The sequence below is a fragment of the Rousettus aegyptiacus genome, unplaced genomic scaffold, assembly GCF_014176215.1.
Source record: "Rousettus aegyptiacus isolate mRouAeg1 unplaced genomic scaffold, mRouAeg1.p scaffold_m13_p_5, whole genome shotgun sequence".
Classification (NCBI taxonomy): Eukaryota; Metazoa; Chordata; class Mammalia; order Chiroptera; family Pteropodidae; genus Rousettus; species Rousettus aegyptiacus.
The window spans coordinates 14,828,131-14,834,130 of NW_023416308.1; positions in this window are offsets into that span (position 1 = coordinate 14,828,131).

Sequence of the window (6,000 nt, forward strand, 5' to 3'; positions counted from 1 at the left end):
TAAGTAATGTCCTATCTATTGAATTTTGACATGTTAGGTTTTGACAAAAAAAAAAAGAAAAATTAGAAAGCTGAAAATGATATTTTTCAAAGTCACTCTAAAATAGAAAAATAAATCAGAAAGAACAGACGAGCAGGAAAAATAACCGAAAGAATGACAGACAGAGGGATAATGCGTTTATTACACATTAATGATCAGTACATTTGCTAGTAGTAATTAGAGCAGGGCTCCCTGAGGCTTGCCATCATAGAGACTGTCTCAGGCGTTCTCTAGGCACCACGGGTCCCATTAGTGTCCCCCCTGGGGCAGGCATGGGCGAGGATTTGGGGACAGTGTGGAATGGAGGGGTGGAGAGGCCGGATAAGGGAGACACACCCAGGGTCTCTGGAGTTCCTCACATGTAGGAGAAGAGCGAGCAGCGCCCCCTGGGGGTCCTGAGTGACACTGCCTGACTCAGGGAGGAGCTTCTCTGGGAGGTGCTTTTCTCTCTGAGGGGACCTGCTGACGCAGGCTGACCACCACCTCTGCACATCTGCTGTCTCCCACAGTCCAGGTGCATCGTCACCCAGAGATGGCGCACGTACCTAGCTTCAGCCCAAGTCCTCCCGGGGGCCATGGTGAATTTTTCTTCTGATACAATGGATTCTTCTCATTCTTATGTTAAGTCATTTGTGCAATGATCAGCTATGATCATAATGAGATTGGATTGTAATTTTCAATCCTGATACGGTTCCTGTTGACTTGGACTCCATCGATTTTCTGAAATGAGAAAAGGAGTTCAGGCCACATGCCCGCTAATATCATTTGTATTTTAAATCATGTTTTAAACAAAACTTAGGCACTGCTGATGACAAAGACGTCATCCTCTGACCCAGGACCACGGTTGGGAATTAGCATGTGGTAGAGAATAGATAACAACCACCTGTGCCCAGATGCCAGGAGCAAAGCCCGTGCAAATGCCCATCCTCCCCAGTGTCCTTTCCCTGTCTCCTAAAAGGAAACCTGTCCAATGAGTGAGGAGGAGAGAGGAATCTGGATCATGGGGGAGAAGTCCCGGAGCTCTGCTTGCTGAGGCCTAATTGTTGACACTGAGACTCTCCCTCTCCTGGTGTCCTCCATCCTGTGCCTAGGTAGCACTGTAGGTGAGGTTCTCAAGCAAATTTATTTCCGTCGTGTGATTGTCCATCTACTTTTGGCTGTAAATCAGGCCTGGACAATGACTTCATGAGAGGAGGATGACATGTGAGGCAAATGTGTGTGTCAGAGCCGAGTGGTCATGTGGCTCCTGGTGGCCCAGGTGCAGGAAAGTCACACTTCAGCAAGGACACTGCCTGCTCAAGTGTGCAAGAGCCAGTGAGCATTCTCCCAGCCTGCCTGGCCCAGACGCTGAGCTCTCAGGACCGGTCCACCTGCGCCCCCTGCTGGTCTCCAAACTCAGTCCTCAGCCCATTTCACTCCACCTGGCTCTCCTGGAAGGGCTTCTGATTTCTGCAGATGGATCGTCCTCATGTCACTTTCCCGGGCAGTCAAATGAGAAAAAATACCGTGTGCGGTCTCGGGCGAAGACATTCAGTTTCCCAGGTCCCTTATGACTTCCTGACAGGTACGTGGATGCATCTGTTACCGGATGTTTTAGGATTTCCTAATACATGATTTTGCTTTTATCTTGGCCCTGGTTCTTTACTAGCACATGATGACCTTGAGCCAAGAGCCAGGCTTAAAGTTCCCCAGGAACCCCACTAGTTCATTCCTGGTCATAATGCTTCTTCTTGGGTGACCCTTACAGGGGGAAATATTTGCAACGGGTCTCGTTGTTTTTGTCGTTGTCGTTGTTATCATTGTCATAAGCGGTGCCTGATAGGTTCCCACTCACATTACATGTGTCTTTGCAATGAGAGCAAAATGTTCTCAGGGAAAATGTGACTTTTTCCTTGGTTACTTCTGTAGGTTCTCAGGTGCCCTTGAAAATTAGCCTGGCAGGCCTTTTTGTTTTGACTCTGATTATTTTAGCTTCTTTTACTCTAGGTTTGTAATTTTTCTCATCTGCAGATTGATAGGAAAAGCACATTACTATAAATGGATCTCTCATCCTGTATAGTGTTTCTTCCTCCACTACTCGCCAAAGAAAACCTCGGGATGTGTTCCCAGTCTGCCTTGGGCCTGATTAAGTCCATTTGTTATGGCATCTATGGATTTAATGGAGGTGGGATTTATAAGGATTAGGTCTAAAATACTGACAGCTTCTAATCATCATCCCAAACAAAGAACCAGAGAGATTGGAAAAGTGTGAGAAGTCCTGGAGTTGAAGTGGGGAGAGTGAGCCAGTGAGGGTCTGAGAGCCACACCCTTAATGAGGGGAATCTCCCAGAGTTTAAGGGTCAGGAGCCCTCAGAGGGCGATCTCGAGAGAGAGAGAGAAAGAGATGTTGCCTTTCCAGAGATTTCATGGCTCAGGGAGTGAGCGGTAAAGCCTGGCCAGGAGCAGGGAGAGACATGCACGGGCTTGGTAGGGGGCCACAGGGGACTCCTAGGTTACAGATGCTCAAATCTGCTCTCCTTGTCACCCTAGTCAACAAGTCTGAGGGAAATTTTGGACTCAGGGGGACAGGAAGATCACTACCGAGTGCGGCTGTGTTGCAGACATGGAAAGTAGTCATCACTTTGAGTTCTTGACAAAGACATGAGATTAATCACATGGCTGCTTTGTGATCAGATCCTGAGCTGAGTCCTTTGGCATCAGCCTCCTGTTGACCCTTCCATTGACTATTCAGAAGGAATCTGTGCCATCAGGAGAAAGTTTCCGCCTGTGGAGAGGTGACCATGCTGGGAACGTGCCGTGAAAAATATTTCAGCCATCCTCAAAGCCTCAGACCCTTGGAAAGTCTTTAGATCCTCAAGGGTCTGTGACTATTTTAGCAAGAGAGTCAGTCTTAATGTGAAGTTAGATACAGGAAGGGATCAGAGTGTGATGGTCCCACAAGAGGGGAGGGAGGACGGAGTCTCCAGTGGGCTGGGGTCTGGATCACTGTGCCAGGATCGCCCATGTCTGGTCCTAATGAACAGCCTCTTTTTGGGACAGAAGTAGGAGTCTGTCAGGATCAATTTCTTGCCAGTGGATTCATTTTGCTTGGCTCTGAGACTGAACTCCAGGTACCACAACTCTGGGGCTCCTGCCTGGATGTTTTGTTACGGGGCCGTACTGTGCATCTTCATGAAGCAGTTTTTTTTTTGTTTGTTTCTTTTTTTTACTATCAACGATTCTGTTCCTGTGACCTGACCCCACACCGTGCATGGATGTGTCAGCACAGCCTGGGTGCAGGAGGCTCAATGATCTAAATGATCCAGGGAGGTGACATTTGGGGTCCCTGCTCACTTTGTCCACATTCTAACAGACTTGAGGATCCAGAGCACAGAGTTTAGGATTGCAAGAGAGGATGCTAAGTGAGGGTGAATGATAAAAGGAGAAAGCTTCAATTGTGGGAGCCCCAGCATCTGAATACAAAATGAGAAGGAAGCCCCGCTTTCCCCGTGTGAGGTGCGGTGGGAAGACTGTTAAGAAACGAGCTACACACCCATTTCTCATGTCCGCACTTGATCACGTGAGCAAACACTCGGTGCTCCCGCTGGCCCTGCTGCAGGGGGAGACCGACTGTGGGGCCCGGGGTGCTGACCCTCATCTCCCGGGCCTGGTGCAGTCGAGGAGGACGGGGACCTGCCATGGTGCTGGGCAGTGGTGTTTGGCTCCATCCTCGAGTTGTATCTGGGAGCTTCTGCTGTAGGTGACATGGCAACAACAAAGAGAACCAAAGTTCCTAGAGGACTTGGCCATTTCAACACGTGCAGATCTTTGATGATGTGAACAGACCCTGATACCGATGTGTCGGAATCACACTGTTATAGCCTCCGGTGTTGCTTCTCCAGGACAGTAGCTATTTGTTTTCTGTCCTGGGTCCCCAACCCCTGAGGAAGGTGGATCAGCAGGGAGAGAGGTAGGGACCTGAGAGCACAGGGCAGGGTTCCCACAGCAGAGGTGGCAGAGCTGACGAAGGATGCTGCATGAGCTTGACTGTCAGGAGCCTTCGCCTGTGTGGCTAAGATCACAGAAGAAAGGGGCGTTAAGCACGTGGTGTGGACAACCCACAGCCCTGTTCCTTGGGCCCCAGAGCTGAGGCCCAGCCGCCTCACATCTCTTTCTCTGCTCCAACCCACAAAGGCCTCTTTGTCTTTCTGTCCCCTTCCTGGGTCCCGTCCTGTGGAATTTTCAATGCTCAGAGTTGAAGGAGGGGGAGTCTGTGTCCTGGGTCCACAAAGGCCCTGAGAGGGTCAAGACTCAGGAAGTGCAGATCAGAGAATCTGAGATTCCCCAGTAGGCCTGGATTCCCACGACTTCCATGCAAAAAAGACCAGGCATGCGACACCCAGCGTGTGGCAGGGACATCCCCACGGGCTTTCTGAGACAGACTAAGGCTGCTATTGGAGGACACCCATTACCTCAGAAGGGTCTTCACATTGTCTTCCCAGGAATTATGGACGCAGGTTCCATTTCTAACCCCTGGACATACAGTTGGAGTCAGAGACCCTGAAATCACATGGCACCCTCTTCCATGTAGAGCCTTTATGGTCCGATTCTCCTTGAACATGGTGCAGGTCGCATGGTCCTTCACTGGGATGAGGTTATAATCACAGACCTGTCACCCCAGTGCACATTACAGGTGACAGCACACACTCAGCACTAGGGGCGCCCAGCCCAGGCCGGCTGCACCCACACTGCCCGTCCCCCCTCAGGGCGGCGTCTCCCCACCTGCCCTGTGCCTCCTCAGCGACTAAAGCTGCTGTCCCTGCCGCACCTGGATGTGGCTCCTGTGACTGCACATCGCCCCCCTCACTCCCTGTCCTCAGACGCAGGCAGGCCACATGGACACGGCTGAAATTCCTCTCACAGACATTCTTAGATTTTCCAGTATTTTATTCTGAAATCCACCACCATGCCAAGTATATTATACCCAAAGTCACTGCAATGATCATAGTGATCAATTCGAGGAGAACATCTTAACCACACTGAATGTTTCGACTCAAAAGCTTGAATTATTGGTGCATTTATTTAAATATTTAATTTTTCTCAAAAGTTTCATAGTTTTCAGTGCATAAAAATTTTAAATTCTGTCAGATTTTACCTAATGTATTACATATGTGTGATGCTACCGTAAATGTGTTATTTTTAATTGTTTAGAGGGCCCATCGCGTCCCGCCCCAGGTGGAAGCACTCAGACCTGGAGCAGCACCGAGTCACCCCCTCTGCACCCTCAGGAGGGCAGGGCCTGACCCAAGCCCCTCGGGCTCCTCCCATTTCCCCACTGAGGGCTGTGGACCTCTGACACGGGGTTCCTGCCAGTGGACACGGTGACAGGGGGAGGATATACTAGCAGCGGAGAAATGTGAATTTAAGCTGAAGAGAAGCATGTGATATTGTCAGATGAAGTGTTCGGAGAAAAATCAGGTATTGATAGAAGAAATGACAAAAGAAGTCACCTCCTGCCTGGACTTGGTCAGAGCCCCTCCCATGAGTGGTGGCACCAGGCCAGGACAGTGAGGGGGAGGTTTGTGTCTCGCTTCCCCACGGGTTTGGAGCACTATGTGAGTCTTAGATTTGTCATCCCAGGTGTTACAGTAATAGTCGGCCTCGTCCTCAGGCTGGAGCCCAGAGATGAGCAGAAGCCTTGTGTTGACCGAGGTGACTTTGGGTCCAGAGAAGAGGCTGGGGACCCCGGAGCCCTGGTGCTTATTGGAGTCTGACTAGAACCTCAGGAGATACCGGGGAGGCCTCGCTGGTTTCTGCTGCAACCAGTGTATATTGTAGTCCCCAACACAGAAGCCACTACTCAGGGTGCAGGTGAGTCTGGCTGATGCTCCCGGAGATGCAGAGAGGGAGGGCGGCTGAGTCAGCACAAGCAGGGAGAGGGAACCTTCAAACAGAGAAAACCTTTTGTGATGAGAGTGAAGC